The sequence below is a fragment of the Acomys minous genome, assembly GCF_964271855.1.
Source record: "Acomys minous genome assembly, chromosome: 20".
In the NCBI taxonomy this organism is placed as follows: Eukaryota; Metazoa; Chordata; class Mammalia; order Rodentia; family Muridae; genus Acomys; species Acomys minous.
Genome location: NC_140502.1, coordinates 1944870 through 1958307, shown reverse-complemented (window position 1 = coordinate 1958307; position 13438 = coordinate 1944870). Strand labels below are relative to the sequence as shown.

Below are 13438 nucleotides of genomic sequence, written 5' to 3'. Positions count from 1 at the left end.
GGCAATTATACCCCCTCCCAAGCCCAGAAAAAAAAATGTATGTATTCCTCCACCTTTGAGAAGAAAATGAGGGAGTCATGATCTGTGCACACTGAACCACAAATGATCACATCTGGATTTTTGCATCATATTCCGCTGACAGAGAATTCAGTCCATCCCAGACTCCTATCCCGAGACCCAGCAAGGGAGGCCAGCCTGCATACAAGGGGCAGATTCCAACTTAAATGTCTAGTCTGGGGCTGAGAATAACTCGAGACCACACCTTGTTTAGATCAAAGAGTGGAGGTAGGTTCCTAAGGAAGTGCAAAGTGAGAGCTCAGAAACAAATGACTGCCATTATCCTGCCCACAGGGTGCCCAGCCTCATCACAGTGCCTGAGTACTGTGTCACTTCCAGCTTCCTGGTTTGCACGTGGTCCACGGACACAGCTCTCACCCGCAGAGCTTTTTTAAGAGGCAGGAGGATCACACACAAAGATGTCAGGGCGCTTATCTCTGCAGTAGCATCATGGAAACAAAACAGAAAAAGTTTTATTCACCACAGACACGTGCGTACCCCACCCTGCCTCCCGTCCCCCAAGATGGACACACTTGGCCTGAAATCCTCCACCTGAACAGCCAGCCTCCAAATCCTGTGAACAACTTCTCACCGTGGTCCAGCGCTTGTCAACCTTTTGAGGAATATGTGGGAAATATGAGGATCAAGCTGCCAGGATCAGAGAGACTAAAGGGCAGACTGTCAAAATGCAGCCAGCTCTTCCAGAAGCATTTGCTTTTTATCCTAAGATCTGGAAAACATTATTTGGTCTCATGGTCAGAAAATAAATATGCCGACTAGGCCCAGGACACAGGCAGTGCCATCCCGTCAGGTACATCACACTGGCTGGAGGCCCAGGTGCTGCCTGGCCCACTATGTAACACTCTCAGAAGACCCCTGTGCTGCTCCCTGGGTGACAGTAGCTGCTAAGGGAGAAAGAAGGTCACTGCCTTCATCAATACATTTGTAGATATGATAATTGTCCTTGTCATCTTGCCTATACCATTTCTTCTGACTCCAAAATATGCTAGAAAGGCATTATAAATAGAATTAACATCGCAGTGTTCTCTCTCTCTCCTCCCAAAACATACTTTAACTAAAGCCTTTTCAAAAAAAATACTTTCAGTCTAAATGTATATGCAAAGAGTTGAAAGAGACAAAACAGAGAAAATGGAGACTGATACAAAATTTTTAATTTTAAATTAAAATAAAAAACACACAGAGAAAAGAAATATTAAGTTGTCAAATCAACAGCTAAAGAGAAGAATTGCAAACAGCAGACAGCGTGACCGGACTTATCCTTGACAAAGAGTGCCTTCAAAGTCTGTGACTACTCCGCACAAGATGGTTCCAAACCCCCAGAACCCCTGAGTGATTAGCCAGAGTAGAAGAAAGAGCAAGAAGGGCAGCTTAGCCAGCCCAGCACAGAGCTACCCTCAACTATCGGAGGTCTCGCCTGGCAGGTGGAACCCTTTCATGTCCACCCGTGGTCGCTTTTCTTCTCCAGCATTCCCACACTTTGGGACTTTTCTTGGGCTGTTGGAGGACGCTGCCACCTACCCAGGCTGACCACACCCACCCACCCAGGCTGACCACACCCACCTACCCCGGCTGACCACACCCACCCACCGCCATCAGGTGGCAAAGCTGGTGACTGAAGTTTCCCAGGCACACCAGAGGCTAGACATGAGTTTCATTAGCAGATCCAACCGTGTTCACCGGAGAGAGACCCAGTGTGGGGTAGCCGGCCGAAACAGCAGCTTGGCATCCACACACCATAGGCCCAAATCAGAGGCCAAAAATGAAAAGGTGGGAATAACACAGCTCCCCCTTGGCCCACGCCCTCCCCCTGCCTACCCCCCTCTCCGCCTCTACCCCCGCAACCCCCCCCCCAGACTCCTTCTGTAGGCTTCCCACAGACCCCACTCTGGCCTTAATAATCAGCTTTGGCTGATTAAACTGGAAGAGGTTGTTTGTAAAGAATTAAAATCTTAGAAAAAAAATGGGCCACATTTGCCTCTCGTAAACAACAATATAACTTTCTGGATTTTTTTTTTAAGACACACTAAAGAGCAGGTCATTCAAAGAGAGGATACTTTATATGTAGCATGCATGTGATCTGTGATCTGTCTCTATGGTGATGTCAGTTGATGGGAGTTTCCAAATATTTTCTCCCTCGTGCAAATAGATTTACAACAATGCGCGTGTTTGCAAAATGACCAGTTCTGGTTTCTGTTTTTCTCTTCCATTTTAAAAGGGGAATTGGTACTGCTTCGAAAGGGGGGTTTGAACAGCAAAGCAGGCAGGACGCAGGCAAGGCTACGCGAGCAGAAGTTTCACCCGACACAGCGGCTGTCTTCAAATCTCTTGGCTGCAACAAGTTGTCACGTCCTCAGTTTGCACGCTGGGAAACTGCGTTACCTTGGTGGCTAAGTGGCTCGAACAAGACAATACGCCCAGAGGGTAGCATGTGGCCCCACAAGGGCCCAGCATCAAGCACTGACTTGGCAGGTGCTAACACTGTGACCACCTCCCGTCTCTGTCAAGGCCCTTGCTCCAGGCAGCAATATCTACTGAGGTAAGGCATACTTCTGGTAGCCCTGGTCAGCCCTCAGAGCTGACTGAGAAGCAGGGGAGCCTGTAAGTGGGGGCGCCCAGGCCTAATGGCACGCGTCGGTAATCCTAACCCTTACGGGTCTCAGGCAGAGCTACATTGCGAGACCCTGTCATTAAACAAGCACAAGCCACCACCGCCCCCAGAAAAAAATTGAGAATCACACAGGAACCTCAGAAATATGAGTCGCTCTAATCAAAGTTGAATGGGCAAGTCTGTGTCTGTGGTTGATCGTAATGTTTAGAGAATCCATGAGTTCACTTTTACAACCAAAATAGAGAGCGCTCTCCCCCGCCTCTCTCCTCCTCCTCCTCCTCCTCTGTGTGTGTGTACCTATCTCTCCCTCCCCCCATGTATGTATGTGTGTGTGTGCCTATCTCCCCGCCCCCGTGTATGTGTGTGTGCCTATCTCTCCCCATCCTATTTATGTGTGTATGTGTGTGTGTGTGTGTGTGTGTGTGTGTGTGTGCCTATCTCTTCCCCCTTGTGTGTGTGTCTGTCTGTCTGTCTGTCTGTCTCTATCTCTATCTCTCTAATCTATTTCTGAGCTGGTAGGCCAGCACCTTGATAGAAGGGCCACGGAGGGAAAGAGCAGGGTAGGAACAGAATTCAGGGGACAGGCCCACTTGTATCTCAATAACCAAAGACCCAACTAATCAGGGCCCAGCCAGCCAAAGCATATGGACCTTGGTTGGAAGCTCTCGGGTTAATGTCAGCTCAGGCCTACGGTGGTCATTTTTTCCTGTGTCAGAGCGGCACTTAATTTTCTCATCTGAAAGCTATATTCTGAGAATAGCTGTGGGGGAGGGGCCTAGACACTGGGTTGCAGGCCTCTACCTCTCACAGCTCAGGAAGCATCCTCATAGTTTTCTATCTGTCCCGCCCCACCTTTGGGGGGGGGGGTCCTGTACTTCTGGGACCTGGCTTGCTATGGTATCCATGACCTTCCTGCCTTCTCCGTGACAGTCCCTGGTGTAGGAGGGGCAGATGGATATGGGACAGAGATATGCTTCACAACCTTAGAGTTAAGTGGGGGCAAAGGGGGAGGTCTCCTGCTTCCTGCCTCAGTTTCCCTTCATGAAACCTTCAGAATAAATGTAGAACCTGCCCTCCTAAGGAAGTACAAAGTGAGAGCTCAGAAACAAATGACTGCCATTATCCTGCCCACAGGGTGCCCAGCCTCATCACAGTGCCTGAGTACTGTGTCACTTCCAGCTTCCTGGTTTGCACGTGGTCCACGGACACAGCTCTCACCCGCAGGGCCTTTTTTAGAGGTATAACTGGTACTCAGAAGCACAGGCACTGAGCCCCACATCTTGCACTGGAAATCTTTTTACTCTTCAGGTGGCGGGGGGGAACGGGGGGCATGGATAACATCCTCCTCTCAGACGTCAAGGGCTACCCTCATTTTGTGCAGGGCTGAATCATCTGGTCTACCAGGCACCAAGACGAATCTATAAGCCACCTGGGTACTTCTTGGGAGTAAGATCCGAACTGATCTCCATGACCTCCTTCGAGGGGTCCAGGGCAAGGCCTCATGCGTGCACAGTTCAGGGTATCAGCTTGATTTCCCCCTCCTGGGGCATATATGAAAATATCTAGACATTCCCGATGGCCATAATCAAGAGGGCTACTGGCATCTAGTGGGTTGAGGTTTGGCTTGTTGCTAAACATCCCACAGGGCAAACACACACAAATGGAAAACACGCCTACTACCATCTTTGAGAGCCCTCAGGCCGGCAGACACGGTGCCTTGGTTCCTCCAGCAGGTTCCGCCCAAGGTCTCGTCTTTACAGAAGTCTGGCCTCTTAAGGCAATGCAGAAAGCCTCCGTTTCTAGGGCGTCTGCAGCAAGCCCAGCATGTGTGGAAAGCTGAGTACCAGAGGCTCTTCAAGTTACTCAAATGCAAGAGGGGAGACCAAAGACCACAAAGAGCTTTGAAAGTGAAATCTGGAGAGTGCCCACAAAGCCAGCCAAAAGTAGCCCCTCTTCCTTCAGCACTCAAGCCATGACACGCGACAGAAGTCCATGAGTGACACGGACTGGCCCGAGGAACCACTATGCTAGGCCTCCCAGGGGCTCAAAGCAGATAGCTTGCCACATGGCTCGCCTTTCTGAGGTGTCTTTAATATAGATCATAGGTCCGCCTGCATGTAGGAAATACAAAATAAAGTAGGATGTGAGCGCAGTATCGCCCAGGGGCCACATCCTAAGGACAAATACGTGTGTTTTCCCATTCTTCCTGAGCTGAGCCCTCCACCTGGCAGGCCCAGACACAAGCTCGCTATTCTCTCTTACACACTGAAACTGTGGACGAAGGGAAAATCATCTCAAAGCAGGTCCTTCTAACAGGCAGCACCCTCCCCCCTGCACATGTGTGCGCGTGAATGAATGTACACCACCCACACGTCACACACAGACCTATCATTACCACGTGACACCCCAGAGACCACAGTCAAAAGTCACTTCGGGGGGGGGGGGGAGAGCTCCTTCTGACCCCACATGTTACTGGCTCACCACAGGGAAAGCAAGGGGGATGTAATAGTAGGCCAAAGCCTCCAGACATGAAAGGCAATCCGTTTCCTTGGCAGAACATCTCCTTGGGAAACTTCCTAGACTACTTCACAGTCTGGCTAGCCAACTGAAGTGAGCCCTCGGTGCCCACCTCCTCCTCCTGCCTACTATAGTTCTAGCCATAGCTTAAGCAGCCAGCCCTGGAGGGGGCATGCTATGCAGCTGTAGAGGGCAGGTGTGGGCTCTAAGGGGAAGAAGAAAAGGAAGACGAAGAAGAAGAAGAAGAAGAAGAAGAAGAAGAAGAAGAAGAAGAAGAAGAAGAAGAAAAAGAAGAAGGAGGAGGAGGAGAAGGAGAAGAAAAGAAGGAGGAAGGGGAAGGGAGAGGGGAAGGGGAGAGGAGGGAGGGGGGAAGGGGAGGGAGAAACTGCACCAAAGTGAGGGACTTTATTCTTTGGTTTGTTTGGTTTGTTTTCCCCCCCTCCAAAATGCAGCATCAGACACCAAGGGCACATGTCCTTGTGGCTAATCTAAGACCTCACCTGGGGACAAGATGAAGCTGGGCTCAGCACCCAAGGACTTCGAGCCCAGCAGGTTGGCTGAGGGTAGGGCATTTCTGTCCTCAGCATGGCCCCAAAGTGACCTACCGGAAACTCACTTATGATTTAAATTTGCATCAAGTCTCTCTTTAAATAATGTTAAGAACAAAATGCAAGCTGATATTTCAGCTTACTTAAAAGGCTTATTAAAAACACTAAATCTAAAGATCTTTAAAAGCTATAATTGTCCTCATTGAAACTAGAAAAATAAATCTATTTCGCTTTCTTCTTTTATGTTACCCTTCTTTTTAAAAAAAATAAAACAAATTCATCTATATTCTCACAAGCATCATTGCTGTCTTTTTTTTTCCCCCCTTTCCATTCAAGGCACTTTAAAAAACACCTGTGCCATTCATAGACAACTTTTGAGCAAAAGGCAGCCATGCTTGGGGAAGGCTGTTTAACTGATTTCCTCATGTCGGAGATAAGCTCATCTTGCTAAAAAAAAAAAAAAAGTAAGATGGAGTTTGGAGTTCGCGTGAAAGGGCTTGTGGGTTTTATGGGTCTGAGCTGATGAAATTTCCTTGATTACCTAAGGCAGAAGAGATAACCGGGTGGGTCAGCTTTCGGAGGCTTGGCCGACTGTGCACATCTAAGCTCTGTCTTGAGCTTTCAAAGGGGCAGACACCACTAGCAGGGCCCCCATGTCTTCCCCAGTTCCTATATTCTCCCGTAATAGGGGCTATTGGCCTCCGGCTTGGAACAACCCAGCATGACAGTTGCTCCCTGCCTGCCCTAAGCCATCCATGAAGAAGACGGCTCTGACCAGCAGTTAAACTGCTGAGTTGTAAGGATCTCAAGCTTGCTCAGAAGTTAGGCGCTCCAGGCACACAACAAGATGGGCTTTCAGAGCAGTGGTCCAAGAGAAGGCAAATGTATCGAAAGTGGTTTTTCTCCAGGTTTTTTTTTTATCATTCTCATCGTGTCTCCAGGAAAACTGTTTCCCCAACCCAGTTTAGGGTGAAAGCATTTTTAAAGACTTTGCTCTGAGGATGACATATGAGGCACTAACCTTTTTTTTTTTCATGTGCCCAGATGTTAAGTTCATTCTCATCACATCTTTGCAAATTTCATTTAAACAGTAAATCAAAAGAAACTTTAAATCACTGCACGCTATTTACGTTGCACATCAACGCCAAATCTGGTTCATTTGCAGCTATCTTAATATAAAGTCACAGTTAGGGACCCGAATGTCACAGTCCCTCTTCCCAGAGTAAGACCTGAGGTCCTCATTAGGCATCATCGCATCCGAGCACTCTGCCGGTCAGTGAGGCCGGTTTCCCCAGATTAAGGATGTTCTGTGCATCAAAGCCTTCCAAAAGTTTTTCAAACTTTGGGAAGCCAGGGGGCCCTCGGTCCAGGAGTCTGTCAACCACACTAGTGTCTATGTTGGGCCCACCAATGCAAACACTGGGCTCAGTTAGGCATACTTTTGGTAGCTGACTCTTTATCGGTCAGGTGGAGGGGAGAGGGTGTTAATTCCTAGGGCCCTGGGTCCTGTGATTGCCAGGGAGCTGGGCAGAGTGCTCAGGCGGGTAATGGTGGGATCAAGAGACATTTACACAGCTATCAGCATGACATCATAGCTAAAGCAGCCTTCAGCCAAAGCCCCAGGCTCCCTCAGAGCAGAGGCCAAAGGGCTATGGGGGGAGGAGCCCCCCCCTACAACTCCCAGAGTTGAAAGCTGAGTGAGGGGGGGCCTACCATGCAGGGTGGTGGGTCTTGTCCACAACAAGTTCCCAGGCAGGCCTAAAGATGGGAAGGGCAGCTGCAGTCTTCGCCAAAACAATCCACTTTCCCCCTACATCCTTCTCACTGTCAACAATACTACTAATAACGTCTTATTGTTATTATTATTTTTTTAAATAATTTGAAATTGTGAAGCCACTTCCCTGACGGGGTGGAGCCGGCATGTCATGCCTGCAGCTGTATCTCTGCTGTAGAATTTTTAGCATTTCCAACTGAATTGTCAATCTGTTGGTGGTGACCCTGTCTTAGGCAAAACAGCTCTCACTCTGTTCTTTCCAGCCATAGAAACAGAGGACACTGAAGGGAAAAGGCAGACTACAGGGAAAGCCTTCCCGCTCTTGGTTTTTTGTTGTTGTTGTTGCCTTTCTTCCTTTTAAAGCACAGGAAAAAGACACGCGCGCGCGTGCATACAATCACGCACTCACACACGGAGACACCAACCTTAGAATAATGGGGGAGGCATTTAGCGACAAACTGCAACCATGGCGCTAACCCCGCTGGCTTGCAGCTTAGCTCTCCATCCGCCTCGGTGGTTGCGGCGGCAGCGGCGGCGGCGGCGGCGGCCGGCGGTGGCGGTGGCGGTGTCAGCAGCAACGGCCGCGACAGGGACCCGCCACCCTCCCAGCAAAGCACGATGCCCAATTCTCAACTGTGTCCCCCCAAGATCTCCTCTTCAGTCTTGCCTCAGCTAGCTCCACGCTTGGCCCAGCCACCTCACCTCACCAGAAAAGTCCAGAGACAGAGGTAGGAGTTTTTAAAAACAAAATCAAAACAAAACCAAAAAGTTCCTTGAACATCCAGCCCGGCAGACGCAATGCTCCCGCCCGCTGCAAGCTGCACGCACTCACCCGGCGAGCACCTCACTCCCCAGCACTGCGCCCTCACCTCGGGGCGCGGAGAGCCCACCGCAGGGCACTTACTTGGCACTTGCTTTTGAGTGTGCAGGTCGTCGCGGTTTTCACTTGGCTTTTCAAATAAGTTTCAGGGGATGAAGAAGGCAAAAAAAAAAAAAAAAATCAAAATCCAATTATGCAAATGGACTCCGGCCTGGGAGGCGCGCGTTGGATCTGACGCGGCTACTGTACGAGTTCTTGGAGCAGCCCCGGCCGGGCAGATTTATGGGGGCGCGTCACGGCTACGCCAGGTCCCGCCGCCGGAGCATCTCGAAGTTAATTAAAGCTGTAATGTCCACTTTCCTGGCGACCTTCCTTACGTAGGTTTACTACTTCACCCTCCAACACGCCCTGGGAAGGGACAAGGGTGCCCCCACCCAACACGTCCCTCTTCTTTCTCTATTCTTCCCCCGCCTCTCTCTCTATTTCTCTCCCTTCTTTTTGCTCTCTTTAAGTCCTCTGCCTTGCACTGAGTGAACAATGAACAAAGATATGAGTGACGAGGAAAGACGACCCCCTCCCAGCCCAAGCAGTGAGCGAAGCTAGTCTCAAAGTCAAAATCCAGTTGTTAGAAACTGGGAAAGAAAACAGGACTCTCGGCTCTAACCTTTTCAACACACATACACTTGCACGCACACTTGTGCGCACGTACACCCCACCCCAAGTTCCCCTAAGCCCTGCCTGTAGACCCGGGGGGCTATGAGGGTTAAGCCAAGGCCCGGGTGCCTCCGGGCTACCCAACTCGCAGAGGACACGAGGGGACAGCAGGGACAGGGAGAGGTTCTCGCTGGGGCCAAGATCGTTTCCCGAGCCCCTCCCAGTCTGCTCCCCCCCCCCCCCAACCACTACCCTCGGGCCCCCTCCTGAAGTCTCCACCGAGTGGTCTGGCTCCGCGGCCCCGCTCTGGCTGCAGCCGGCCGGATGCGCTCAGCAAACGCGGCCCCTGTCGGATTTCTGCTAAACTGCAGAGCGGTGGCGGCGGCGGCCGCTGCCCAGCGAAGCGCAGGAGGAACCCGAGGCCAGCTCGGGCGCGCACTCACCCTAGCCCGGCCCTCTAGCCCTAAAGCCGGTGGCCCGGGCCGCCCACCCGCGCGCGCGCCTCGAAGGCTGCACACGCACCGCGCGCTCGAGCCCCCGCGGACCGGGACTGCACGTAGCCGCCGTTATTTTCCGCTCAAGTGAAAACTAAGGCGGCTGACGAATCACGTCTCCTACGAGGAACCCGTTAGACAAAACAATATCCAGCAAACAAAACCCGGCCACCGCTGCCACCCGCGCGCCAGGCCGGGACCCCGCCCTGCTTCTCCCAGGCCCTAGCCCCCGCCTTCTGCCTGCACCGACCCCAGACTTCCACGCTTGCAACCTTCCAGGAGAGAACTCAGGGACTTGGTTGCGCGCTCGTCAGGAGGCGGACAGCAGGAAGGACTAACAAATCATGAGTGAAAAATGAGGGACACGTAACTTTCCACCTGTCCACAGAGAAACCTTAAGGGAATTTCCTCCAAAGTGTTAAAAGGAGGGGAGACACAGCCCCCTCTTTCTCTCCTCTTTCTTTTCTCTAACTTCCACAGCATTAATTTCCACCTTCCTTCACTTCTCATACCTCCGTGTATGCGGAGATAATCTATATTGTAATTCTTTGCAAAATTGCAACAGATGGGAACATCAAGATCTGGACACTTCTACTCATCAAAGAAAAGCCCTCTTCTTTATTTTTATTTTTATATTATTATATTTTTGCCTAAAATACATCTTGAGTCCCGCCTACGACTGTTTTCCTTAATTCATCTTCAAATTTAAAATAAAAATGCCTTGAAGCAAACAGCAAGGCTTATTATTAGTGACGTTCATTCTCGCTCCAGTCTTGGGCTGGGCTGAGGATGAGCGACACCCCCCCCCTCACGCCCCCGCGCGCGCAAAAAAAATCTCTCTTCTCAGGACTACTCCCCCCCCCCCAAAGGTCCCCTCTCCCGGCTGCCAAGCCCCCCCCACACACACACACACATACACACACACGGTCTCACAGCCGCACTCCTTTACTCTGATTGGCCTTGCATCTCCAGCCCGGGACTGGCCGCCTCATTTCCCTCCATAACCTGTTACTTATTTATTTATTTCTGTGTCTCAGGCCCCCGCTGGCCCCCGGGACCTGGGCCAGACTGGGGCAGGTGCTTAGGGCAGCGCGTGTTTGCGCTGGCGCTTCTACGCTGCCGGGGTCCTGGGTTCGCCGCCCCCCCCCCCAGGCACCTCGGCCCGGCCTTGCCTGGCTCTTGGGGCGCAGAAAGCCGATGCAAACACAAAATGGCAGGTCTTGGCCGCCCTTACACCCGCAAGTTAGGCACCCCATAAGCATCAGCTAACTTTGATTTTTTTTTTAGTAATTGCCAGTTACCCCCCTGATCCCTGGGTGGAGGGCAGATTGCACCACGCAGGATGGCGGCGCACGCGGGGGGGGGGTGGGAGGCGAAGGTAGCCGGGGATACACCCCCTCCCGCTCCTGCTCCCGCTCCAGCACTGGAGCAAATGGGTAAAGTCGCTGGAGAAGTTTCCACCGCGCAGCCTCCCCTCTCTTTAGGCTTCCCCGGCCCCCGACCCTGCAGAAAGTTTCCCCAGCCCCGAGCTGAGGCCAGTGGCGCAGAAGAGAGGCGCGGGCCCGGCCTGGTGGACGCCGGGTACCCCTGGCGCGCTGTGCGCTCGGCCTTGGGGACTCCCTTTCAAAGTAACGGTCCCGGGACTGCGGCTGTGGTGGGGAGGCGGAGGCCAGGGCGCGGGTCCCGCTCTCCACTGAAGTTCTCCAGCGCCATTCGATGCCGGGTGGCCGCCTCTACCCGGCGTTCCTCCTTCTGTTTTTTTTTTTTTTCTCTTCCACCACCACCAACCACCCCCTTTCCCCCTTAACCCCCGCTGACAGCTTCTCTCCCCAACGTCACAACCACGGATATTTAATTAGACCATATTTTTTAATCGCAATGGGATGAGAAGCAACCGGGTTACAGGCCTCGCCTGGCGGGGGAGGGGGAGGGGAAGGGGGGGAGAGAAACACGCCAAGAGTCCAAACTCACTTTGCCACCTCCCGGAGATCGGGGCCGCCCCCACCACCACCTGGCACCCGCGCGCCCCTCCACCCCGCCGCCCTCCCCCTCCAACCCCCCAACCCCGGCCTCCCCACCACCTTTGTTTGCCTTACCTTAAAACATTAAACGCGGGCGTCGGGAGCAAAACTCGGGCACGTAAACCGAGCGTTGTAAAAGATTGTGTTCAATGAATAATGAAACATGTCCACATGATTGACTTGATCATTTTCCGGGGCTGAGGGGGGACGGGCGCCCAGCTAGCGCGCCTCGCTCGCCCACTCGCCAGAGCCTAGCCAACTGCTCTCAGCCCAGCCCGGGCAGGGCAAGCTCGCTTTTCATCAACCTCATTTCAGAATCGCCCCGTTCATTGATACTCATCATCCAACCCCAGCAGACATCCCATCCCCTGCTCGGCCTCCCCCTATCTGGTAGGTGAAATGCATTGTACCATTAAAAACGCTCTCCATTGTCGCCCTGGCGTAATTCACAGCAACTAGATAGGTCTTTCAGCATTTAGCTTTGATGAGCCGGAGACTGAACCCTTGATATAATAATCTACAAAGAATGGTGTGTGGTCGTCCATTTTTTCTCTCTGTCTAGCAACTAAGAAACCATTTAACACAGCGCAGCTTGCTTCTGACCTTGAGCTCATGTAAACACACTTATTAAAATCTATCTTTTCTCCAAGAGCTACATTCTGATTGTCAGACTCGTTACGGAGACATACATCAGCCCCTTCGCTTGTCACTACTTTGCATTCCTGCCTTTAACTAAAGAATTTTTTATCCAGCCGAGACGGAGAGAGCGATTGCCACGGAGAGAGAGGAGAGAGAGAGACGCGGAAAGGAGGGGACGAAAACGCGTAATTCTTACCTGCTCCTCAAACTATTTAAAGTCTGTTTCTTTGCTGGGGTGGAAAAAAAACTCGCGGGTGAATCTCGGTGGACAGCGGGACGTGGAGAATCAGTCACGGCCCGGGCGTTTAAGGGAGTCATCAGCGATCAAATGACGTTGATCCGCGCTGTAACCTTGTGGCGTATTTAATGTAAATAAGGCCGTTATGTTGCCAATCGCCGCGATACAAACACCGAGAGGTCCTCAGCCTCGCCTCCCGCGCCTGCCATTAGAGGCGACTTTATTTACAGACACTATTTAGGAGATCATGATAATTCTAAAACAATACTAGTGCCAAATGATTATGAAAATATGATTTTAATTAATCACGTAGTAGGCAAGGAAATTAGCATACGGTAATTAAACTTCGAGAAAAACGTCATGCAGGTTCTCTGCCTTATGGGTCCAGAATAATCATCGCGGTGGGCTCCGAGACTTAATTACGAAACAAAATAACTTTTTTAAAGGCAACTTTGCAAGGCTGGTCCTCCAGGCGAACGTTTGGGTAAATAATATAAGCCGAGGTAACAAAGTGGAGATTTCAGTGATGCAGAGGCTGGGCTTCTGTGAAGCAAGGAAGAGGGGGAAAGATGGAGGGGGGGGCGCGAAGCCGAATAATGCAATTAGGGATTCTCTGTCCTAGGGTTGACAAAAGCTGGTGCCTCAAAAGCCTCTTTGTTATGGGATTATATAATGATCCTGGTGTCATTATTGGGGGGGAAAGGAAGGAAAGAGGGAAAGAAAAGAAAAAGAAAGGAAAAGATTCAATAGTAATAATAAAAGAAGTATGCCGAGACACCAACAAGAAGCTTGCTCTTACAGAAGGCTGGCGTGTGGTTTTGGGTGTGCTGACAGCAGGAGAGCAAGGTCCTACAGGGTTGACAAATAAAGAAGATAGACAAGAAGGGAGAGAGAGAGAGAGAGAGAGAGAGAGAGAGAGAGAGAGAGAGAGAGAGGCCTGTGATGGGACAGAGAGAGGCTGATTATACAAAAAAATCCCTGAGACACTGAGACACGTAAACACTGATTCAGGTAAGCAGGTTCCAGCTTGTCTGAACTAAGTCCCTC

General features: G+C 51.3%; 1 protein-coding gene across 8 annotated transcripts in view; it reads right to left on the bottom strand.

The window, feature by feature from the left end:
- The window catches only part of ZNF536 (zinc finger protein 536), a 478014-nt gene extending 465528 nt beyond the window's left edge, over positions 1 to 12486 (bottom strand). For 5 of the 8 annotated variants that reach the window (XM_084770779.1, XM_084770785.1, XM_084770784.1 and 2 more), the window contains exon 1: positions 8430 to 9177. The gene's annotated coding sequence lies outside the window, so the exon portion shown is untranslated. Of the gene's footprint in view, positions 1 to 8429; positions 9178 to 11589; positions 11708 to 12349 lie in introns of those variants that run through there. The other 3 variants (XM_084770782.1, XM_084770786.1, XM_084770781.1) reach the window with 2 other exon arrangements.
- Between the last annotated feature and the right edge of the window lie 952 nt (positions 12487 to 13438).